A 27,053-nucleotide genomic window follows, 5' to 3' on the forward strand; every position below is an offset into this window, starting at 1 on the left:
ATGTAATTATTATAGGATGTTTTTTACGCTTCGCTAATGCAATTTGTAAGGAATGCGTTTTAATAAGTTTTTGGTAAGTGCATTTCAAGGAAATAAGTCGTTAAATATCTACTTGTACAAAATTCATACCGTATTAAGTATATTTTAGTTGTACTTTCGTTACAGCATTGTTTGTTAATAATATTTTAATAATTTGTTTAGTTGATTCCATTAATTACTTTTGTATTTTTTTGAATTAAAATGAATACTTAGGTTTTTTTTTTATTTACTTGACGCACGCTTGATCACGAACCCACCTGATGGGAAGTGATCATGAATGAATGAATGAATATACTTTTACTGTACACCACAAAATTAGTACCGAAAAAACACATAAAAAGCTTAACAAAACATAGGCAGGTAGGTACAATTTTAATTAGCCAAATTAGCGATCTCCTCCAGGCAACCAAAATTGTGATCATGTGGCCTAAGATCGGATGTGTAAAGACAATTTAAAGCCATACCACTTATTTTATGACAAACATTATATTATACTACTACAATGATGAGTATTTTATCAAACTTTAAGATGGCTTTTTTCTGGCCTATGATCGTATGTCTACTTCATACATCAGTAGTTACATTTACTGTATGAACGGATTCGAAAGCGAAATAAGATAATTACGGTATTTGTAAAAAGTAATCATATAGAATTATTGAAGCACCCTCAACGGATTAACATGACAGGCTATCATTTGTTATTGAGATTCCAGGTATTTATTTTCAGTTAAAATTGTATGATGATTGGTCTGTGGACAGTTGTACAATTATATTGACATTATGACAGTTGCTGAGTATTAAAACGATCGATCTTGCGACAAATATAAATGAATTAAATAAAACAACAATGAAGCAAATCCTCTGGCGTTTAAAAACTTGAGCTTAAATCATCACTAGGTAGGTATATCATCTCGTTTCCTACCTTTAGACGTTATTACTACTACCTACTTTCATTTTACATGGGAAGCTCTAGATATAGCCAACATAACGGTTTCATATACGTTTATGTTAGGTATTTTAACATTAACTAATTAGGTAAAGATCAGAAAATATGCTAATTTAGCTTTCCCACACTTTAACGTATCGAACTCGGCAACGTCAAGATTATCTAGTTAATGATATTAATAATTAATAATTTAATTAATAATAAACCGTAGACCTCGTGGTACACTAGTAGAAGCACAAATAATAATCATTATAATATGTAGGTAAGTACCACATGAATTATACATATAGGTAGGTAATAGGTACCTATAGTAAAGGAACTTGGCTTTATTGCCACACAAACAGATGTGGAGTTAAACATCGATATTATGTTTACAACCATGATAAATAATCTAAAAAGAATCATAAATATTGTATTACCTATTATTTTGGACGTGATTATCGATATCAAGATCTTGATTTATATAAAATTGTGTTACAGATAATATGAAAGTGCAAGATCGCGTCACAGTAATAAATTATATCGTTTGACAGGCCTCGGGTGACTAGCGAAAGTGCATGGCTTTGTTTGCGCCGGGTGCTATTTCACTTTCGAAAACACAATTAACACTTCGAAATTGGATATAGAGATAGCGCCTAGACTAAATACTTTTTATTCCTCTAATTTGCTATTAATTTCAGCTTATAATTAAAGCACTGACTGACACAAAAGCTACAACAGATAGTTCAATACACCTACCTTAGTATTTTTTAATTTATAAACCCAGGGCTTGAGTGCAATAATTTTGTGCGCTTGCTCAAAAGTTTCGCTGTTGATTTGTAACAACTACCTAAGTTATAAGTGGAAGGGAAAACGGATGCAGGAAGGGTAATACCCCAAAGGTGTATCAGAAACAAGGAAACAAGTCGCTTATAGAGACCTGCAGTAAACATACATCAGTTTAAGATGACGATGACAGAGCAGGCTACAAGACTACCACCGACTTTCCATAGGAAGTCCCCATGCACCGTAACAGTGACACGGGTTATCGCCCATTACATCTTCAGCTTTCAGACTCTTTGAGCTATTTGGGATCTCCTCATTTGAACTTCCTTCGGCGGCGGTCATTATAACATGGGGTTATTTGAGCGGCAGATCAACAAATTCCTGAAAGGACGGCAACGCAACGTGTCCCTCTTGTGCTTCAAATTTTCATGGCGGAAATCACTTAAAATCAGGTGACCCGCCTGATCGCTCGCTTTTTTTATAAGAAAAAAGTGGGCAAACCGACATTGACAGCTATCTACAAATTTAAAAAAAATTTCGCAATGATAGCAGCCAAAATTAGCAACAAGTGAAAAAAAGCAAATAACAGCTAATAAAATAAAACAAGTGCACCCATTCACGGTCTGCTTACATCCCGTTGTTTCCGTTTCCTCCCATTGTAGAGTTCCACATTCCCCTGATTGCGATCGCTATCATTATGCCTAGTTGTGTTTTTAGGGTTCCGTAACTCAAAAGGAAAATCGGAACCCTTATAGGATCACTTTGTTGTCTGTCTGTCTGTCCGTCCGTCGTGTCTTTCAAGAAAATCTATAGGGTACTTCCCGCTGACCTAGAATCATGAAATTTGGTAGGTAGTTAGGTCTTATAGCACAAATACAGGAATAATTCTGAAAACCGCAAATTTGTGGTTACATCCTTAAAAAAAATTAAAATGTCTTTCAATTTTCAAAGTAAGATAATATGAAAGGGTTCTGTACATTCTAAAACAGATTTTCATTTATTTTTATGCATAATAGTTTTTGATTTATCGTGCAAAATGTTAGCAAAATACCCGAGTGCGCGAAGCTGACTCGCACTTGGCCGGTTTTTTTTTCAATTTTTCGGCTAGCGCTAGAATAGGTAAAATCATGGATTTACATTATGAACCGAGTTCAACAAAGCAATGGTCTCACTGCAAGCTGGCATTGGGGTTTTAACACCGACAGATAAATACCGATTCCTGAATATCTCTAAATCTTCTTTTTTTATTTTTTTATCTGGATACAAGTTAGTCCTTAACTGGTGACTGTGATCTCACCTGATGGTAAGTAATGGTGCAGTCTAAGATGGAAGCGGGCTATCTTGGAGAGGCAGTTTCATTAAATCCACACCCATGAGTAGTTTGGACATGGCATCGTACCAAAACGCCAAATCGCTTGACGGCACGGCTTTGCCGGCAGAGTAGTAACTAGCCACGGCCGAAGCCTCCTACCAGACCACAGACAATTCAGAAATTTAAAAAAAAAACCAAATACGGGAACGGGAACCTCCTACTAGTAAGACCATAGCACTCACTACTGCGCAAGAGAGGTCGTCAGAATACTTATAAAACCATTTTACGGTTTTCCTGTTACAAGGTTCTTGCTACCGTACCGATTCAATTAAAAGCCCTTCATCTAAAAATAACTTTCAACAAGATCAACAGCATCCGAACATCAATCAAACAATGTAAAAATAGAGAAATCTGAATTCTGCCCAGCCAGCGGATAATAATCAGCACTGCAAAAACTTGACCTGGTTCATGATTTTTTTCTAGTTATAACGGCTGCAACTTTTACTTAGCTTTTGCCCGCGAAATTGTCAGCGTGGATCTAGGTTTTCTAAAAATCTCACGGATAAGTAGTTATTAAGTACCCTTTGTTTTTCCGATATTAAAGTGAGTTCTATTTTTCTCAGGTACCTCGTGTCCTATACTTACCTGTGTGTCTTTAATTTAAATAGATATACACACTTAGTAGTTGAGGCATAAAAATGTACCTACTTTACTAAGTAAAGTAGTAAGTGCTTCCCTGTCCACTTTTTATTTTTTTATTTTCAATTAATGCCTTTGAAATGGCATATATTTATCTAAGCATAAATAAATAAAAAACATTTCACATATGCAAACTTGTGGCTCTTATTGTATCTAGAACAAAAACAAACAGCAAATCGAATCATAAAGAATAACAAACCTTATATTTATAATTTGTTAAAGATGCAGCACTTCTATTAATTTTTTTTTCTCTTTAGTCTGGCTTTACAAAGATTAGCCAATGTCAAGTTTGTAGTTATTTGTAACAAGTAAGTTAAAAACTATACAAGTATGGACCCCGTCTGTGCCGGCACTCGCCGACATACGCACGGCACCCCCTTAGAGCGCTTTCCAGTCAGTTTCAACAAAAAAAAACACTGCAAAAAGGCAGAGCACGCCCGCCAGCTAACACCAACACAGACGAAGTCTACTTCTATTAATAATATATTCTTAAGCTTTACTATCATCATAATAATAAATATTAAGAGCACACTAAATGCAAAGGCTTGCATTATATCTGTCGACGATGCCAAGAAATCAATTTTTCAAATCCCTTCAATAATTCGATTCACACCATTCAATGCATTGCAAATACCAAAGCAGTTCCAATAACTCTTGGCATCTACCATTTATATCGACGGACCAGTTTTAAAATCACCCCATTTCGCATTGATAATATACCTACCTACCTAACCCTGAGAAACTAGTTCAGAACTTATAGAAAATACCACAGGAGGTCTTCTTAAAATGGGTGATGTCAATCCCGATATAATACACCCTTTTGTTGTCAAGACTTCTGAAGTTCTGAGAGACTTATTGCCAATATGGCTGATAAACCCCACATTCACGATACGTCTTCGATGCAAAATAATGGGGATTGTTTGAATTGTGACGATAGAAAGTGCGATTTTCTATAGATTCAAACAAGAAAAGTAGACCAAACTACAGTGCAAAGGAAATTCACTTATAAGAATTGTATCCTAATCCTTTAAGTGAAAGTTTGAATGTTTGTTACTAGGTACTTCTCGTCACAATGATAAACCGACTTGGCTTCGAAAGGAGATAAATTATATCCTGAATTAACACTTAGGTTTTTATCCCGGAAAATGAAAGAGTTCCCGCGGGATTTTTTTAAAACTTTTATCTTTGCGGATGAAATCTGGAGCATCATCTAGTATTTATATTTTAAAGGGAGCAATTAACTGACTGACATATCAACGCACCACTTGATTTAAAAGATTGAAATTTTGCATGTAGGTTTTCACATGGACCATTTGACCACAAATAATTAAAGTAAAGAAAAATCTCAATTCTTAATTAGAGCAACATTAAGTAAGTATGACTAGTTTTTTTACTGAAATTGTAAATCATTTAATTACTCTGTGAAATGAAGAAAACATCGAAATCTTTAACAAATATTCTTGAAACAAGCGGTGTAGTTGCACAAGTTTAAAAAAACAAATCGATAAGGTATCTCCAAAGAAGCAAATCCTTGTCCCTTTCCCGAGAAACTTAAAGTTTTTCATAAACTTGAATTCTTCGAAGGTATAACAGATCTACACTAAGCGAATATGCCCGCGGCGGCACTCCGCAATAACCACAAAAAGTTTCCTCACTCCCAGCTTCTAATGGCGTATTAGATAGCCTCAGTTGTGTCTCGCAAACGTCTAGCCTTGTCCTTACAGTTGAAACTTTCTTTAAATATAATATACCTAAAACTAAAATAAAATTAAAGATGTAATAAATTAGACTTAGGTACAGTTGACATAAAGTCTTCACTAATGTAGTGTCGCTACCTAACTTGTATTTATTATTTATTACTATAACCATAACAATCAAGTATTAATCTATTTTATTCTTAGAAAAGAAAACATTTATTTAACAAACACAGTAAAAAGTAGTATATGATAAGTGCGCCTGCGGGTGTAGCGACACTGTGTTAGTGAACAGACTAAAGGCCGATTCACACAAATTGCGTACACGTGACGTGCATAGACCCCTAACACACCGGGTTACGCATACGTCCACGCTTTACGCAAGCGATCTGCCATGTTTCATACAGTTTCATACATTACAACGCAATGGTACGCGCTACGTCTACGCCTACGTCTTACGCAGACTTTGTGAACAAGCTATTAGATACCATATCTTAATATTAAACAAATTAAAGCTAAAAGTGAAGCTTTTTAATAACAGAAGATGCTAATTCGGTTTCTGTAAGGTTAAATGCAAGCAGCATTGAGAAACTGATGATTACTCAAGAGACAGTCAGATCAGAGCTATAAAACCTTCATTCGTCTGAACCTACTAGTACACAGCCCGAGACATTGCTTAGACCAGATAAGCAGCAGTCGACATTCCATCACATACACGATACAAGATGGTAATCACAATGCTATGTCAACGAGAGTTACGATCCTCAAGCTAAGGGAACGACACGAAGAATTGTAAAGAGGCGAAGATAAATAGATGAAAAAAGTGTAGTGAAACATAATAGTACAGATATTCAATGAAATAAAAATGATAAATCACTTTAAAGGACAACATTAACTTTAAGATTTAGTTACTAAACGCAGTATTCCCGTAGGACTGCAAATTGCAAGCATTAGTCACACAAAAGATACTTTATTGGACACAATTGTGGGCGACGACCACTTAAAATTGAAATTCAATGCTAATCTCTGATATAATGCTCAGAGAAACGACTCAGAATGGGACTTGATTAAGTCAAAATCGCGATACAATACGGCATTTTACATTATTGTCGGGCGTTTATGCTTGTCCTTGATACGTGCCCAAAGTTTTGAGTGTACAATGTTTGGACTCTCACGTTCTCACAATGTAAGTATTTTTCTTGGACAAACCAACAGGTTTTGATATAAAGATGATCGTATACCACGACAGGATCCCCAAGAGGACAGAATTGAAAAAGGGGCGCATGTAAAGCTGGAGATGGATTTGTGCTGTTTGTTTGTAATGTAACATTAGAGGCGATCTTGTTAACAATATGGCGAAACAGATTGACTTGTAGCTAGTGTTTGTTACGTATTATTCGAGGTCTTGGCTCAAGTGTGCTCCATTTTTACTCAAAACTAGTTGATGCCCGCAGCTTCGCCCGCGTGGATATACTTATGTTTCTAAAAATCCCGTGGGAACTTTTGATTTCCCAGGACAAAAGTAGCCTATCGGTAATAGCCCGCCCCAGGGATGCAACGTGTTTCTGTACCACGTAAAACTTTATTTAACTTTAAAAATCCCGAGGGATCACCAGGATTTAGGAATGCAATTCCTTACAGCATCAGGGTTGAGAAGTTGGGTCCTCGAGGTCAACGACAAAGTCTTTACTTGGCATAGATACCTTCAATATCAATCATGAATTTATAACCAACAGTTTCTATTGATCTATTGGTGATACCTTTCAAAATGGCAAATCTTTTATTTATGTAAGAACACTAGACCCATAAGGAAACAATTTGAGGTAGCATTTAAGATTCCAATCTCGTTTTAAAGACAGAAGCGTGTGTGCCGCAAGGTGCTGCATTCAAACTAATTTCTTGTGTACCTAGTGACTAGTCGAAGAGCTTACAGATTTTTTAAAATAATAATACAATAAAAGACCCAAGGAAACACATATGTGCCATATAACAATTAATATTTGAATACGTACATATTACAAAAAAAATTGATTGTTAGTTTCGAATGAATACAATAAAAAAATACTGAATAATTTATAATGCTCTAGTAAAGTAATTGAAAGTCGGTTAAAAATACTGCCTTACTGAATTATAAATTGTACCTAGTTAGTTAATGATGATATAAATTATTATTCTCATTGTAATACGAGGGTTACAAATGCGTCAGAAATGGCCCACAAAAACTTAACATAATATATCTTCAATATAATATTTATTAATAGATCAGGCTGGCTGGCTGGCTTCCGGGGAGGAATGCGTAAATGCATTCCCCAGCGATAAAAAAAAAATAGGTTTCAAAAAAAGGTCATAGAAAAATAGACGAATATAACAACGCTTCTGTACCGTTTCAACAGATTGTAGGTAGATTGATTGATATTTGATAATAATTAATTTCGGCCATACGTAAGTCAATAATTTTAAGTTTTCCGCAATCTCCTCGAATAGTTTGGTTTAGTTTCAACAAACTTAACAATAACTGGGTTTAGTTAGATGCTAGCGTAAAGTAAACTTTACGGTACTGTTTTAGCGCTCGGATAAGTTTCTGCATGAATTCAATTACAGAGAGATCACTGACCCGCCGGTTTGTGCATCGAACGGCCAGTGGCAAAAGGAATTTACTATAAACAGCCATTAATTATACCTATTCTGTCATAACGTTTTGTATAGCAGAGCAAAATAGTACTATTCGCGCAAAACAAATTGCGATCTAAAGTTACAGTAACTTGTGTTATCTGTTATTTAATTTTATAGACAATCCATACAGACAAGTTAGCTGAAAATTTTAGACTAAGCTGGGTATTCTACATTTTCAACAAACCTAAGTAAGCTTAGACATACTAAAAAGTTTTTTATTCAAATAAACTTTTACAAAGTGCTTTCGAATCATATGGTTCGAAATGTCCTTAGATTTCTTATTAGAAGATAGCAATCACGTAGGTGTGTATGATTTGGAGTACGGAATCCCTTCATGAGATAAGCAGCTTTACAACTCAATTTAAAAATTTAGTTTTGAATTAGATTTTAGTTTCTTTTACAATTATTTAAATGGGTAAAATAGATTGTCAGTTGTCATATTTTTGTCGATTTGATAAGATAGATTTGATAGATATATAGATAGATTTGATAGAAATTCATTCAATGGTTACTTGTGATTTTACAAACTTTCTCCTTTATAATATTAGTGTGATAATAACTTACATTACAATACTTTAATTTGCACTAAATTGCTGACTGCTGGGTGGGACGTCAATGTTTTGTGCGTGTATGTTTAGTATGTGCACGTGCGTGTATGTGTGTGTGTGTGTGTGTATGCGCTGCTAAGAAGACGATCAAAATGATTGAAAAATAAACATATAAATGTTTAGAATTTTTAGATAAAGAAATAGGTATTAACTTTTTAAGTGCGGAAACCAGCCCAGAGAGAAGAGAAGAAGGTATGACTGAACTTAAAAGTAACACATACATTCCAAATAGAACTTGTTTAACTTGACTTTAGTTTGCGGAAACGACGTGATTAATTTTCCCAAACATTTAAATCTGAGACAGTTACGGCATTTTCGATACCGGTTCAAAGAAAGTAGGTACAGCCTTTAAAGAAGCAGTGCTATATTTAAGTAAATAAGTAGGAAATTGTTAATCAGTGTGCCACTTTTTGTGTTTGTAATCATTTATCTGCAAAAAGGTGTCACAATAAAAGGCACAAGAACGTCCGATAAAAAGTCGTTAACTGAAAAGTATTGTTTTAGAATTACCACCAAAAAATAAGGGGATTTAGAAAAACTGATGTTTCCAACAAAGTTTGCTACGTTGGGCCGTAAAACTAAATGAAAACCTTATAGCGATCTTATTTAGAAAGGAGTTTTGAAAATTCCTTCGTTTTTTGGCAATAACTCAAAAACCATTTTTTTGCAGATAATGGCAATTCATACTTGTAGTACAGCGGTCTTGCGGCTCTTTCAACTCTTGAAGTAAATCTACAAGTAGTACAACACCGTCTCGTGTAAAATATAAGAACTTTCCGGAATTTAATAAACCGTTTTAACAATAACAGCTAGCAAAACCGTCAGTAATATCTCAAGATATCTCCGTGTACATTTCAATTTATTGCATGGCATTGGCCTGCAATGTCTGAACTAAATCTTTTAAACTTATGTTGCTAGATGCGGGTAGCTTTATTAATCTAGCTATGGTATATTGTATATCTTCATCGTTGTGTTCATTGATGATCTATTGCAAATTATGGTAACTACCACTTATGGTGATTGTATTAGAAAACATAAGCTCAAATTAAAAATACAAGTGCAAATTAAAAATGTATAACACCCCCGACAAGTAAAGGTAACTAGAAAAGATCTGATAACTTTCAAACGTCTGAAACGATTTTCTTGGATTATAGCTAAGAACACTCTCAATCAAGCCACCTTACAAACAAAAAAAAAAAAAAACTAAATTAAAATCGGTTCATTAGTTTAGGAGCAACGATGCCACCGACAGATACACAGATACACACGTCAAACTTATAACACCCCTCTTTTTGGGGCGGGGTTTAAAACATTTATGTAAATATATTATTAACTAGTAGGCATGTGAAAAATAATAGTAGGTATATCCTATGTTATTAATTCATTTAATAAAGAAAATGAAAAATATAATCTCATTATGAGTTTAAGGCTAATAAGTAATAATGATTATTATTTATGACCTATTGGTTGTTACTAAAATGCCATACATAAAATATGATGGTACTAAGTATAATAAGTAGGTAAACTATCATTGGCCTGATAATTCTGACCAGGCTTGTAACGTTAATCTAACTGGTTTGGCTAGATGCAGCTAGGCTAATTATATTAGACAGGCTAAATATAGATTATAGATTCCCAGACCTTTACGGAATTTACGCGTAATATTAATGTGTTTGAATTTTCTTTTACGACTAATGACGTTTTTCATTTTAACTATATTTACGAATATTTTTAAAATCGGTATCAGTAAAATCTCTGACATTGATGAATATATTTTGCATCTGCAACAAAGCTTCCTAAAATCATAGAGATATTATACGAGATGTTAGTTAGATACCTAGTTTCTATTTGTTCAAAGCGGAAGGTTTATAATATGAATAATGAATTTGAATATCGTTATTTGCAAGTCCAACTTCAAGGCGTACATCGTTTAACATCACATTATGCTCTAAAGTACCGATCAAATAGACAGCAATGATATTTCAAAGACTCTTGGAATCTATCTTGGTTGTAAGAATATTTGCATGGATAGCTTTATAACTTTAACAAAATAAAGTATCTTCAATCCATACTAGTATTATAAATGCGAAAGTGTGTCTGTCTGTCTGTCTGCTACCTTTTCACGAACCAACAGTTTAACCGATTCTGACGCAAGGTACAGAGTTGGATTATATCCCGGGGACGGACATAGGCTACTTTTTATCCCGGAAAATCAAAGAGTTCCCACGGGTTTCCCAGTGGACAAAGACCCATCCGCTCAACAGGTAGCTTACGTCCATGTTATTGCCATAGACAACTTTTTATCCCGGAAAACCAAACAGTTCCCACGGGATCTTCAAAAACCTACATCCACGCAGACGAAATCGCGGGCATCCTCTAGTTTGGTTATAATTCTAATTCAATGTTTTGATCAGGAATTCACAAATAAAGAATCAACTTACTCTTACTTTCATAGATACCTAGTCATAATAATTTTCGCTTTTTAATCATGAATAATAGAAAGATTTTTTAATGCAAATTAACATTTATAAATACTTTTAAATGGTCAATTACATAATTACCATTGGTACGGAATATCTTTCCTGGTCTTCCGCGCGTTGCTGGAACAGTCAAATTCACGCTATTTTATCATACTTATAAGTACATAATCTTCGATCAATGTGTAATAATATGTTTTTTTAGTGAAGGAAAATCTGTTTGTTGCGGAACTTTGTTTTAGAAGATTACACTCATTCCCACAGACGACTTTCGGACTTTCTTTAAACGAAGCGTAGGAGTTGTAGATACACAGAAATGCAAATAATATTAGTATTTTAAATCTTTGGGTAGATAGCATTCAAGACAAAACGTCTCAGTATTCTTTATCTCTAAATGTCTTCATCAATAATCTTCATCTTTAAATTATAGTTGGAATAGTCCAAATAAAATGGTTGAGCATTAGTAAAATTGGGTTACAATAAGGACGAGTCTGCTATAACAAAATTAATTGCCACTGACCAAGTTACAGATAAGTATTTTACGAATGTCTTTCCGCGGGGCAAATTACTTCTTTAATAATTATAACTCTACCATTTCCGACGCCCATTAATAAAGGACCGCACATATGAAAACAAGTTTAAGTCGACTTCAGTAACTGTAATGGTAATTATTCGTTTGTGCTACTAATTTTTCAAAAGTCAATTAAAGATGAGAAATTATAGATTAAATGTAAAAATCTAATTATTTTCGTAACGCTTTTTGAACGTGCAATCTTAAATAGAGGATCGAGACAATCGTAAAAAACCGGCCAAGTGCGAGTCAGACTCGCGCACTGAGGGTTCCGTGCTCGGGTATTTTTTCCAACATTTTGCACGATGAATCAAAAACTATTATGTATAAAAATAAATAAAAATCTGTTTAGAATGTACATTGTACAGGTAAAGCCCTTTCATATAGGTAATACCCCATTTGGAATAGTTATCTTACTTTGAAAATTGAAACACATTTAAATTTTTTTTTGATGATGTAACCACAAATTCGCGGTTTTCAGATTTATTCCTGTGCTTGTGCTAAAAGAGCTACCTACCTGCCTTATTTCATGATTCTAGGTCAACGGGAAGTACCCTATAGGTTTCTAGACAGACACGACGGACGGACGGACGGACGGACGGACGGACAGACAGACAGACAGACAACAAAGTGATCCTATAAGGGCTCCGTTTTTCCTTTTTAGGTACGGAACCCTAAATATAGTTGTAATTAAAAGCACCTGTAATAGAAAAATCATGTCAAAATGCTTATAAAACTGAGCTCATTTTATATTTTATTAGAGAAAGTGTCGTCGGTAGTTAGTCATTTGATTTAAAAAAGTTTATAAAACTTGTTTTTTTAGTGCAAGTGTTTAGTAGGTATGCTTGGGTCACTAACCAAACCGAAACATCCTATCGGAAGTTACTAGCTTTAAACTAACTGACTGTTTTTCAAGCTACGCCAGAAGACTCTGGCTTCGAGCTTTACAAAAACACTCTAGGGGTAGGCCAAACTAGACTCCTTGGAGTTGGGGTATTCAGGTTTTGTTCTGGGCTCTGATAGAGTGAGGACTTGGAGGTATTCCGGTAATCGAAAGTAAATAATTGACAATTTTATTAAACAAAAACTTGTGGTTGGATATTTTTTATTACCGAACGATCGCTTGTGGCCGCCTTAGACACTTCCTAAATTAGGTATCGACGACACAATAGTTTTCACAGAGTGCGGTGTAGCGGAACGTTATGCATTAGGTTTCATTGTTTTGGCTATTGAACTGTTTGTATTGGATTTAAATCTATTTATTTATCACTTACTAGCTGATGCCCGCGACTTCGTTTCCGTGGATAAAGGTTTTTAAAAATCCCGTGGAAACTTTTTGATTTTTCGGGATAAAAATTATCCTGTGTTGATCCAGGATATAATATATCTCGATTCCAAATTTCAGCCAAATCCGTCCAGTAGTTTTACGTGAAAGAATAACACACATCCGTACATTACATGCAAACTTTCGCGTTTAATAATATTAGTAGAATTAAAAAATAGTGACATGGGAACTGATTTTATTGAGGAAATCGTAAATTAAAACATGAAATTACTTTATAGTTTTAATAATTTTTGGGCGAAGTTTTAAAGCGTCATATTTTATAGTAGTAACTAGCTGATGCCCGCAGCTTTGCCCGCGTGGATTGGTCAGATCCCCTGCAGCATCAGGATTGAGGAGTTGGACTACAAATTTTTCATGAAACAATGTCGCAAAGTTCCTCTATCGATTAAAAAAGAAATGACGCAAATCGGTTCAGAAATCTCGGAGATTTCGGTGTACATAGGTAGAAAAACACAACTCCCTTTTTGAAAGTCGGTTAAAAAAGTAGCCTATGTTACTCCCTGGTCAATTTTCTACTTGTCTGTGAAAATCCCGTCAAAAACGGTTCAGCCGTTCCCAAGATTAGCCTTTTCAAACAGACAGACAGACAGACAGACAGACAAAAATTTTAAAAACGTGTGATTCGGTTATAGTATCGTTCAAATAACCATATGACCTTAATATGCGGTAGTTATTTCGAAATTACAGACAGACACTCCAATTTATTAGTATAGATAAAACATGAAACTACTTTATAGTTTTAATAATTTTTGGGCGAAGTTTTAAAGCGTCATATTTTATAGTAGTAATTACAGAGAGCGCTACTATGATTCGATGTAGTACCTACACAGTAGCAAAAGGACGTTGGCTCTCGAAAGAGTGTGGGTGGCCCGCTCATTATTACCACAGACTGTGAGCACCGCCGCATAAAATATCTTCAATTCATTACTAATTAATTTAAACAATGTTATTAGGTCGAGAAAAAACGCGTGAAAGCAACCAACTGAGCTTTCAGATACCCATAAGATAGATTAAAGAATGTTACAGTGATATTGTAACTTTTTATCATGATTTGAAAAGAGTAATTAGTAAATATCTTGCCGGCTCTTCTCAATATAATCTACTTTCCGAAACGATGATAGAGTCCCAGACATACCATGAGAGACACAATCTGTTGTGCTAAAATGAAATAAATAATTTTTGAAGTCAAGTTCAAGAAGAGGTCAAGTTATTGAAAGCCGACAGGCTATGTCTATTCATAGCGACCAACTTTCATTCAAAAGAAAAAGAATAGTATAAAATATATTACAAATACTTGAAACGATATACCTAGCTAAAATCACAGAAGCCGGCAAAAACTCAAAATGCACTTGACCAACTTAATCTAAAATAAGCCAGTAGTATAACTTACATACATTCGATTGGTATACAAAACACCCATGAGACTGAATAGGTGACCCTAATCTCGTTATTCAAGATGTATGAACAGGGTCAACAACCTAGTAATTGCCAACACCGTCTTGTTAAGAATTAATTTAAATACTTATTGGTATCAATTGATGTAACAATCTTCAGTGAAAATCGATTATCGAGTCCCTACTCACTAGTCGAGTTTTAATTTGAAGGGCAAAAAGCAGTAGCCGACACATTGTAGTTTACTTTTGTTTTTTTAACCTTTCTTATACCTAATGTTGTTTTTTTCATGATTTTATTAATAAAATAGATGATCCTCGCAATTTCGTCGTGGATGTAGGTTTTCGAAAATCCGAGGGAACTCTTTCATTTTCCGGAATAAAAGCCTACTTCTGTCTTCAGAAATAAAAGTCAAAATATAGATGATGTCCGCAAATTGATCCACATGGGCTTAGGGTTTTTAAAAATCCTGTAGGAGTTTCCTTTAGGATCTTATTACGGGATAAAAAATAGCCTATGTGCTCCCCCGGATGTAAGCTAACTTTGCTGCAAAATCAGCAAACAAGCAAACAGACATACAGATAGGTACACTTTCGTATTTGAATTATTATTAGTATGGATAATGGATAATAGAGTGTCTGTATATTATTATTAGAAGATCCTTTTATTATTTCACCAATATTTAGTTTTAATTTTCATGTATGTATATTTACCTATTTAGGTATATTAAGTATTTTGTTTGTCAATTAATTCTAACAGATGACCACAGCAGGAAGATGGTATCTAAAATCGGAATTGTCGGCATCAGTTCTCACGGATCTGATCTTATTATATTCAAGATGCATATATAAACGTCTTTACGTCTTAATTAAAATCAAGTTTTCCAGTTTAGCTGTTACAATTATTTCCTTTTGAACAGGTTCATGATGTAAAACGAGGACTAACTTTTAATATTTAAATATTTACAATGAAAACAAAACTATTTTGAAATTAAAAGTCTTTCCATAAATTAGTGCAAATTAGTTTACCTACACTTATAGGTAATCAGTTTTCATTGTATTTTCTACATTAGTTTGTTATATGGATAACACAGTTACACTAGTAATACATCTACAACCGACATATATTATTTCTACGCTATTTTTATTCGATTGCTTATATTTTTTGTTAATTTTATACTCACGAGTTCTTTATTATTAATATTTTATTCTCATTTTATTATGTCAGGAAAGAAGCAATATTTAAACAATAAGAGTTATAACGAACTTCTGCGTATTAGCTGATCTTCTTATTCTTTTATCTATTACCTACTTTCTTTTGATACACGGAATTCATCGATCAATGATGGAACAAATTGATGTACTAGTGCTCTATTTATCTAATAAATATAAATCATTTAGCCACAATAAAATAATTTGTACAATCAGATTCCATTGAAAAATTCATTCGAATCGCTAACGCAGCGGGTGTCAAAACTAAAATTCAAATTGGACACAATAATACTATCCGATGTCCTAAATCTGATAATCGTCCATCTCACGGCTATCAAACAAGGATGGAGAACTACAATAGTCCTGTTATGACTGATACTAATAAATAATTTAGTAATGGCGCTTCGAAGTAAAACATTTTTTTTTTGAAAAGTACTACAATACATCTTTTTTTTCGATTTTCAAATTATCAAAAGGACCTGAACCACAGCTAACTGATAATAATTGCTATACATTAATTTCATTTAAGGTTAGCAGGAACCTTTGAAGGGGATAGAAATTGTATTACCATTTAGAGTGTTGACTGTTGCCTCCTACCCATCTACCATAGAATTTTATATGTTGACATGATCGTTTTTCATATTTGGTCAATTTCTCTACTGTTAAGCTTTAAAGAAAAAATTTTAAATATTTATCTTGAGAAATGTGATTCAAATACATATACAGATACATAGATTAATGTCATTTTTTAAATACAAGTACTGTAGTTACGCTCTACGCGCCAATTGCTCTTGATGCGTGAACACAACATTGGATTCACGAAATTCCACTCGTACGCATGGCTTAGCATTAAATGATCTAAACATTCTGGTAGATTGCGCTACATGAATGTCCTTCTTTCAAACACTTTTTACCGTTGTGCTTTGTTTTATGTATCGGCACATTTCTAGCGGAAATGTTGTTTATTCGCAAGCATTAGATACATTTACAAGTAAGTATCTACAGTAGATAAACCACCATAATTATTTTAATCGAAGAAATTAGTTATGCAAAGGAAGCAAATGCTTGCATAGTTCTTGTATATTATAGAAGAGGAAACCCATATTATCTATTCTATTATATTATGGAGAGTTACCATGTAAACCTGCACACAAAAACTGCTGAGTGAGCATGCCTTAGAACGCAGTAAGTATCTGCAGCAAACGAGATTTCGAGAAAAATATACCTAACTAGCTGTGCCCGCGACTTCGTTCGCGTGGAATCAGCGCGCTTTATATAGCCACGGACGCTCAGGCGCGAGGCGTGTAGTACGTACTCTGTTCGTTAAAAATGTTCGCCGTAATTCTTTAAATTGACATAACTTTTTTATTTATGAACCGATTGACATGAAATAAACACTAAATGTTAAGTGAAGCTTACTACAATATATTAGTGAAAACCGTATCTAAATCGAATAAGCCGTTTCTGATATTAGCGTGCACAAACACACAGACAAACAGACAAAAAAAAAATTAATCACAATTTCGGGTTCGGCATCGATATAATAACAACCCCTGCTACTTTTATTTTATATATTTCCATTGAACAGACACCACTTTTCAACAATTTTATTATATGTATAGATATAGATGATTACCTGCACTTTACCTTACAGAAACAGATTCCCGCCAAGATACAAAACCTGAGTCAGATCATTAGACTGAGTTCGTTACGCTGATTCCAATGATGATTAACTAAGATAATTCAGTCAAAACACAGAATTACTACACTTATCGCAAGCGCGGCAGATCATGTTCGGCCAATGACCGCTACTGCGAACTAAATGTTCTGATTAATCCGAATTTGGAAACCAGTCCTAAAACTCCACGTGGGAAGAACTGTCAGTGTTTTAAATTTTAATACAGGTTTAAAGAGATAACATCAGTATTAAAGTTAAGTAATAATATTTGGTTACGGAGATTAATGCTTTGGTGAAGCAGAATGACAAGATGAATCTAGACATGGTTTTTTAATTATGAATGAGAGACTAATTAAAAGACTTGTACCTACGTTTTTTATGAGCGGAAACGACAGGACGAAGAAAGATATAAGGAAGACCTGTTAGTCTGAAACAATCGTCATTGCAAGTCTTTTGCACAGACAAGAGCGACATTTTATGAATCATAATAATTAATTAATCGAGTACTTATAAACATGATTTGTTAAAACTTGTATCGTACCTAGATGTATTTAGAATAAGCAGGCCATCTTTGATAAAAAATTACGAGCATAAAATATCCTCTCAACTTCGGTTGGGGTAGCTTAATTGTTATTTGGGAGATATGTTTAACCCCTGACCCAAAAAGAGGGGTGTTATAAGTTTGACGTGTGTATCTGTGTATCTGCCTGTGGCATCGTAGCTCCTAAACGAATGAACCAATTTTAATTTAGTTTTTTTGTTTGAAAGGTGGCTTGATCGAGAGTGTTCTTAGCTATAATCCAAGACAATCGGTTCAGCCGTTTGAAAGTTATTAGAGGTTTTATGTCGGGGATTTTTAAGTTTTTCAATTGAAAATATTATGTTATATACCTACTAATCTTCTCTGAATAAGGTAAGTTGTACAAAGCAATGTTTTTCTATGCGATTAAGCATCTTTTCACAAAAATGGCAGACTCTATCTAAGCAGGCCATTGTCCAGATAAGAAACATGCTAGAAACAGTAAAATTGTTGAATGTGATGATCAGAGATGACAGCAGCAGTTTCTCAAAGTCCGTTCTACGTAAACGATCTGTAAAAAAATTTACGATGAAGATATCAAAAATGTCCAGGTTAGTACATCGTTCAGGAATTTTTGATCTTTTTATTTATTTTTCTGCTTGATTTGAGGGGGTTTCTGGTCAGTATCAATTTGAAAATATGCACCAAAAAGTAGCGCGAGTGCAAGGAGCAATATTTTTTGTTCCATTAAAAAACTGATGGCTTTAAATGTAATTTTAAATTTGGAAGCAGGAGGAAATTACATTACACAAATGTAAACCACCGTGTATGATAAAGTCTCAACTCTCTACTGACCCTAATTCTGTTAGCTTGTAATTTTATGGAATTGACATAAATCCTAATTGATTGCCTTGATCGTTTAATAAAAACTCGTCCAAAACTCGCTTTATTGGACATAAACTTTTACTTTTAACTCTTTTGTAATGAAATTTAAATTTTAACGGTATACTTTATTAATACCTGCGTTCGTAAATTAATTTATGCGTTCTGCTCAATCGCAATAATAATTGACCGAGTAATTTATACATTCCATTCAAGTGTCTTTCTGTAAGATGTTTTCCTCTGATTCATTAGAGGAAGTGAAAACTTTATACTAAGGAAACACGTCGTTTAATGATAATAATTTTGATGAGCGGATGAGTTTATATCAATAAAAAGGCTTTAATATGATATCGACATATTAATTATATTCATAGGCTCCACTTAATAGAGATTCTATTAAATACTTACCAATATTAGCACGAAAAGTTAGGTAGGTATTAAGGTAAAGTTGAGTTCGATGATTTAAAAAAATAAACATTACATTGTAAAAGGCCAAAAGCCAGAAAACGCGATGTTCCATAAATAAACTAAAATTATACACTCTAAAGTAGCGTCAAGTTGCATACCCAATTACGTTTTCAAGCACAAATTATTATCAGATCTCAACTGCCTAATAAGGGTAAAGCCTGCAATTTATGAGATTGGTTATCTTCTGCCTGAGATTTGCTCGATTATCTTCGAGATTTGCAAAGATATATACTTTACCAAATATATCTACATCCTATATTCTTCACACTACACAGAACCAGGGCTGGTCACTGACGTGGAAACGGGTGAGGATTGAGGAACGGTCTAGCATGAATTAGTTCGTACAAAACTATGTTCTAGAGTACTTTACTGTACGTTGTCCAGGCCTGGGTGGTTCTTAGTGATTCCACCTTGTTAATATTATGCAGTTCTTTGACACTACTTTCATATAATTAAATTATTCAGTTGAGCTTAATTGGGCGTTAGGCCTACCCAAGGTCCATCTCTATTCTCTACCCACGCACGATATAACATCACTCGTTACTTGTAACTTTTTAACTTGTAACTTTTTTATCTGATTCCCTAATTTTGATGATTTTTAACTAAATAAATATCATGATATCTAAAAAAAGCGATGATAGCTTAGTAGTTAAGACGTCGGCCTTCTAATCGGGAGGTTGAAGGTTCTATCTCAGGCCTCTAAGTTTTCGGAGTTATGTTGCATTTTGAGTACCTAATTAAATATCACTTGCTTTGACGGTGAAGGAAACATCGTGAGGAAACCTGTGTCTAAGAGTTCTCTATTATGTTCTCAAACGTATATATTATGACGTCTGCGAATAGAAAACTGGGCCAGCACGGCGGATTATGGTCAAACCCTTTTCATTCTGAGAGGGTGCTTAGTAGTTGGCCGGCGATGAGTTGATCATGATATTTTTAACAATAACAACTACGTAATTTGCTCTATCTTCCTCATTTACCTGTAACGCTTTTATTCCAGATAGTAGTTACTATAGCTCGATAAAAAGTGCTTTTTTTTGGTTCATTTTTTATGAAGTCAGTAATCAATTCTCGATGGAGATCGGTAGATTATAAAATATTCATAGTTTGTTGCGACGCTATAGGGACACTGCAATTCTGTGAATTCAAAATAAACGTAGCGATTCAGAGGCCTGATCGAGAACTGGTTTAAAAATACGGTTTATGGACTAAAAATAACCGTTACTTTAACTATTTTTAAACCGACATTAAAAGTTTTATTAGTTTATTTACATACAAAGTACCTAATGTGAAAACGATTACACAAAATGTAATCAATGGAAAACGATAACATTTTCTAATTCCGCCGATACTTCTATTTTTGCAGTTCATTGTTTTACTGTTATTTCTTTTTTGTATGCTTGTGTGCAATAGAGCTACATATTTCATTCATTCATTTTATTTAAAACCGTCGTTTGAACTGTTTTTCGTAATTTACCTGTAATAGTTTGGAGTTAAGTACCCACTGTAAAGAACCAAGCAAATCAAATAAAACGATAGATGGTACGAGTCGATGGCGAGGCAATATACGTACTTACTTTTATTTTTTTTCCATCAAATAAACTCCACTTTAAGCTCTACTTTTTAAAGAATAGTAAACTACTGTTGTCATTGAAGATATCTATGAGTTAAAAAAACAACATTTTGTTTCAACATTATGATCCATGAAACTTTTTTCATGATTGGAAAGTTTTTATGGGATTAAAAGTTACTCGTCCTTTGAACTTAAAATATTGTAATCAAATAAAATAAAGCTATGAATATACAAAACCTGTAAAAAAATTGGAATGATTTTATGAAGTTTATTTTATGAACACTGAACGTCTACAAAACTTTAGTCTTCTGAAAAAACTTTTACGTTTTACGCAAAAGCTATTTCAGGAAAAACTAGAGCTCAAACGACTTTCATTTTTAATTTTTTTTAACGTTTTTTTTTAATAAATTTTTTTTTTAATAAAAAATTGGTAACTTACTCAAATTTTTCGAAAACCACTTCCTTTGCACAACACAAACGACGACGTAACAGATCAAATTTCGAACTTGTACGGTTTACGTCCGCATCAGCCGGTGTCGCGAAGCAAACTGGATACGAGCCCACCTCTTCATCGGCTATTATACCTCGTATACTAGTTTCCATCGTCTTTCACTGGCAGCCAGCAGCACTTTCTGGGTTAATGAGGAGTCCGATACGACGCTGCTCTCCGTTTTCTAAGCGTTTTCGCATGACGTTGGGTTTAGCCGCTACGTTGATATGCTGTCCTGGTACATGGGCCTCCGATTAAGTTTTTTATATCCGATTAAGCTTTTTATAGGACCTAGAACTATTATTTCCCAAATTAAATAAACTTTTTAACGACCAGCTACTTTTTTACTTTGTAATTTCTCATGCGGGTTTTATAATTATTATGTCCCTATTTACTGATTGCCAATAGAAGATTAATTCCTTAAAAGATTCATAACCCCAATTGTAGTATTTGTTACTACTGTCCTCAAACTGTCCCAATCAAAAACTTAACGAATGGCCTTTAGCACCAAAATCTGTGTCAAAAGGTTGCAGATTCAACCGAAACAGATAAATGGATATCTGAAGTTTAGTATATTTTTTTTTACAGATCAGAACTAAATTGAAAGTTTTTATTTAAGTAATGCAATAAGTTCATGTATTTGGTACATCAACATTTTTTGTCATTTTGATTCCGGGTCAAGTCATTTCGTGAATTTCAGCTATAAATGCAAATTAAGTAAGTAGAATTTTTGAATCAAGATATTGGTATCAAAATAAATAAATATTAGGTAAACATATTTATTCTGGTACCTATAGGTATTACCCAAACTTAATAATATTATAAATGAAAAAGTGTGTCTGTCTGTTGTTTGTAGGCTTTTCATGACGAAGTTTGGTACAAGGACAGCTTGATTGCGGGGATAGACATAAGGCTATTTGTTCTATTTTTGTCACGGAAAATCAAAGAGTTCTCATGGGATCCTTAAAAAATCTAAATCCAGTAGATGAAGTTGCGGGCATCGTCTATTTTGTGCAGGTTGCGTCCTGGATATGGATATAAGATACTTTTTGCCTCGGAAAATGAAAGAGTTCCTACGAGATTGTCTTAAATTCATGCGGACGAAGTCGCAATCATCGTCTAGTTTGTCATATAGAAAGTTTAGCTTTCCTTTACCTATTTAAAAAACTCCCATAGTATAAATAAACACTCTGTAGGTATACTGATGATTTTAAACGAGCATGCCAAACTCAAGTAGGTAGGTCAACTAAAATTAAGCATATTTTGAATTTGAATAATTGGTATCGACGGATTAATTGTCCAGTCCGTGCTCGTAGAGACGGTCAACGTCCGGATTATGTATCATCAATTAACTGACCACAACTAACGTTGCTTAACCAACAAAATCGTTGCATAATATTATCTAGATACATGCTTAAAGAGAATTTATGTGACAAACAATGTGTTGACAACAATATTTAAATACTTTGTAAGACTGTTTGTATATTGTTGTGTCTGGCTGCATCAGCAAGATCTGAAGATACGGAAACTGCCCAAAATTAATGATTTAAATCAGCAGCCCTATGGTTAGGTATAAGCCATGGAAAGAAAAAACAATCAGTGTGTTTATTTTATTCAATATACTTCGAAACTTCAATCCATACTATAATATTATAAATGCGAAAGTGTGTCTGTCTGTCTGTCTGCTACGTTTTCACGGCCCAACCGCTGAACCGATTTCATATGCACAGAAGATAACATTCATGAATTGTAGAGTTACTACCACTTTACTGCTGTTTTGCTTAGTTTTTCTGCTACTCTGCTTTTCGAATCTATGGTCAAGTCACAATGACTAAATTCTTATAAAAACTTTTACTGAAGACCTGCTTGGAATAGGAATTTTTATAACACAAAAAAGGTTCTATAGTATAGAACTCTTTCTCATTTATCCTACAACTCTACGCAAACAAACATTCTTTATCATGTAGGTTATATTTTAAGCCAAATAGGTAGGTAGGTACCTTTCTCTTTCAATTTTGCTCAGATATAAGTAGACCTCCCATGTTTTAGTACCCGCATAAATATGCCTACTATTAAGTATTCAAGTTACGATGACATAAAAGGTGTAGTTTACCATCCTGATAAAAAGAAAATGAAGCGCGTTAGCACAGCGTTAGGTAGGTTAGATGAGGTAGTGAGCAAAAATCATAAACTTCAGGAATAGTCTAGGTATGTGATTTACTAGAATTGGACTAATGATATTAATCATACTAAATTTTTATTAATACAACCAAAAAGCAAGGTCTCAATATTTTTAAGATTTTGATTAGATCCTACCTAATAAGTAGATTTAATAACTCCTAATTATCATTATTAAATATCTTAATATAATTATCGTAATATAATTATACAGTAAGTAGGTATTGTAGTTGTACAGAGTGCCAGGACGGAACGGTACGGAGTATGAAGAATGCAGCTAGCTTTTCCGCGTTGAATGGCTAAGATGTTTTCAAACAAAAATCCAGTCCTTCTGCATCAAGTCAATCTTCATCTTCACGCATAAGAATTTGTCTCAATAAAGAAGCTAGGTATTATGATAGATATGTAAAGGCCTTACTTATCTATGGAGGGTTAACCTGTCCATCCTCGGAGTTGTACCTTATCTACGTTCATATTACGGTACTTACAGTTACAACATTAACCTTTTAGCTAATATAACTGAACTGAATGTATAGCATATTCAAATAATATCCGATAGAGATCTAGTTGTTATACAAATTATATTTTATTGACATATTCTGTTTCCCTAGCGCGCTCCACAGCGCTTTCCATACAAACGGAGTTAGTTTCTCATTCGAATATTGCCCAATCAAACTTAATGAGATTTTGTTGACACTTTCTAGAAACAATATCAATCTCGTATCTCGTAATCAATACTCGTATTTGTGATTTTCCACATTTCTGTAAAAATGTGTACTTAGTATTTATAAAGTAAATTACCAAACCAAACTACGTTTGTTTAGAGCTTGCTACGAATAAACTCCTCTTAACACCTTACAATAAAAGTCAACTTCGGAGTACATAAACAACCGATAATGACAGGCCACTTTCATTATTTAAAACAAGTGTATTAACGAGCTCCCATCTAGGCTCACTCTCTATTTTCTAAGTCTTTATGCACGGTGCTGGCATAAAATAAACTTAATATGGGCCGTCATAATAAAACGACAAGAACATTCACTACATAAAGAAATAAACATCTATACACTATTATATAGGGTATAGGGCACCAGTGGCGCTGCCAGCAAAATGTATACAGCTCTATGGAGGGTACCTCATCTGGTGTCTGCTTGATGGACAACCAATTTGGTGGGAGCGGCCGAGATCACCCGCTGGTGGCGCTACCACTAATATGTGTAGCAGCTATTTGGCATCTCACTTACTCAACCACCAGTTGCGCTACCAAGGAGTAAGGACGCCGTACGTCGTTCGTAATGCAAAAGGAGTGTTAATTCGCCGATCCTGGTGTCTGCTCTGGTGTTTCTCATTTGGTTGCTCAAGACACCATGATGGCGCAACTGGTGGCGCCTCCATGGTATCCTAGTGAGATATTGGCCTAATAGTCACCGGCATTAAATCGCGGATTTTATTGGAGACTAGCTGTGCCCGCGACTTCGTTCGCGTGGAATAGTGACTTTTCGCGCTTTATATAGCCACGGACGCTCAGGCGCGAGGCGCCGTGATTCTTTAAATTGACATAACTTTTTTATTTATGAACCGATTGACATGAAATAAACACTAAATGCTAAGTGAAGCTTACTACAATATATTAGTGAAAACCGTATCTAAATCGAATAAGCCGTTTCTGATATTAGCGTGCACAAACACACAGACAAACAGACAAACAGACAAAAAAAATTAATTACAATTTCGGGTTCGGCATCGATATAATAACAACCCCTGCTACTTTTTTTTTATATATTTCCATTGTGCAGACACCACTTTTCTACAATTTTATTATATGTATAGATAGATGTCTCTCAACTATGTAGTTCATATTTTTTATGAAACGCAAACTATATACGCAAAAAAAATCCATTACATCAATTATCTTACAAATTCAACAGTTGACAATCGAATCAAAGCCGGCGGAGTTTGTTTTGGGCTCTTCTCAGACCTGGGCGCGTTTCGAACCCTCGTAGCTTTAGTTTTAACTTTACGTAATTAACTATCACCACTGTAACATCTACAAATCTAACAATTCTGACCATCAAAAGGAGTACCTACTTTGAATAAATGATTTTGAGTTTGAGTTAGGCAGTTATTGTTCCGGAAATCAAAGTATCCACGAGATTTTTAAAATCCTAAATTAACGCGGACGAGGTTCCGGTATCGTCTAGTCATTATTATATACTAGACTCTAGTTAATAATAATGACAGAAGAGTAGAAAACCATGATGTCTGTATATAAATAATGCTTTTTGTTTCGGAGACAGAAAATTAAACAAAAAATACAAGCCTTTACGAAGGGTGAAAGTAATTCCTCCGGGCAGTAGTAGCTTTGTCTTGTCGAGACGCTAAAACGTATTTGCAAACGTCGAGAATATTATAATAGGTAGGTATACCTACCCACTATGTATTGATCATACTTATTACAATAAGCTGAAGCAAGCGACTTCGTCCGTGCGGATGTGGGATTAAATATCCCGTGGGTTTTAAAAACCCCTTTTGATTTTCCGGGATAAAAAATTTGCGATGTGTTTGAAGAACAAACCAGGAAACAAACACTTTCGCATTTACATTAGGGTTAGTAATGTATCTAGATATAGTCAATCTTCATAGTTTAATGACTATCATAGTATCATAGTTATAGAACTTGTATGTTCCTGGGTCTATTCACCCAGAATACTTACCTGGAACTTTTAACAGGTTGAATAAATCACATGTAAGCAAAGACACGCATACGTGCTAGTATAATATTGTTGAACTACATATTTGTTCCGTTACACAAGCTACTTTGTCAGAATATGTACCTATATTTAACAAAGTTTCCATATAGCTATATTATGTTCTTCAGATTCGCTAACAAAATATGGTTTCAACATACACTTTCAAAGATTTTCTTTCACGAAAATCGCAGAAAATGGTTTAAAAAATACAAATTACCATTTGCCAAAATTTATACCAACCAACCACATTATTGCCAACTTTTATATGCTAATCACACTAACATTATAAAAGCAAAAGATTATGTGTGTGTGTAAGTATGTTTGTCACTCTTTTACGCAAAAACTACTGGATGGATTCGACTGTTTGCAATGGAATGCTACGTCTTAAAGAGTTCCCACGGGGTTAAAAAAAAACCTATATCCATTTTGAGAGTTCCGTACCTCAAAAGGTAAAACGGAACCCCTATAGGATCACTTAGTTGTCTGTCTGTCTGTCTGTCCGTCGTGTCTGTCAAAAAACTTATAGGGTACTTCCCTTTGATCTAGAATCATTTTGGCAGGTACGTAGGTCTTATAGCACAAGTACAGGAATAAATCTGAAAACCCTGAATTTGTGATTACATCATTTAAAAAAAAAAAAAGTGTTTTATTTTTTAAAGTAAGATAAGTATACCAAGTGGGGTATCATATGAAAGGGCTTTACCTGTACATTCTAAAGCAGGTTTTTATTTATTTTTATGTATGTTTTGATTTAACGTGCAAATTTTTTTTTTGCGTGATGC

The 27,053-nt window shown here is 34.2% G+C and overlaps 1 protein-coding gene and 1 long non-coding RNA gene across 2 annotated transcripts in view; one reads left to right on the forward strand and one right to left on the reverse strand.

Moving 5' to 3' along the window:
• The window catches only part of LOC123865310 (agrin), a 60,568-nt gene extending 39,175 nt beyond the window's left edge, over positions 1 to 21,393 (reverse strand). Inside the window, exon 1 of the mRNA XM_045906267.1 lies at positions 21,293 to 21,393. The gene's annotated coding sequence lies outside the window, so the exon portion shown is untranslated. The remainder of the gene's footprint in view (positions 1 to 21,292) is intronic.
• LOC123865311 lies at positions 5,619 to 25,937 on the forward strand. Its single transcript, XR_006795958.1, has 3 exons — positions 5,619 to 5,700; positions 7,110 to 7,111; positions 25,925 to 25,937. It is a non-coding gene; the product is annotated as an uncharacterized LOC123865311 (long non-coding RNA).
• The last annotated feature ends 1,116 nt before the right edge of the window (positions 25,938 to 27,053 follow it).

The sequence above is a fragment of the Maniola jurtina genome, chromosome 5 (genome assembly GCF_905333055.1).
Source record: "Maniola jurtina chromosome 5, ilManJurt1.1, whole genome shotgun sequence".
Taxonomy (NCBI): Eukaryota; Metazoa; Arthropoda; class Insecta; order Lepidoptera; family Nymphalidae; genus Maniola; species Maniola jurtina.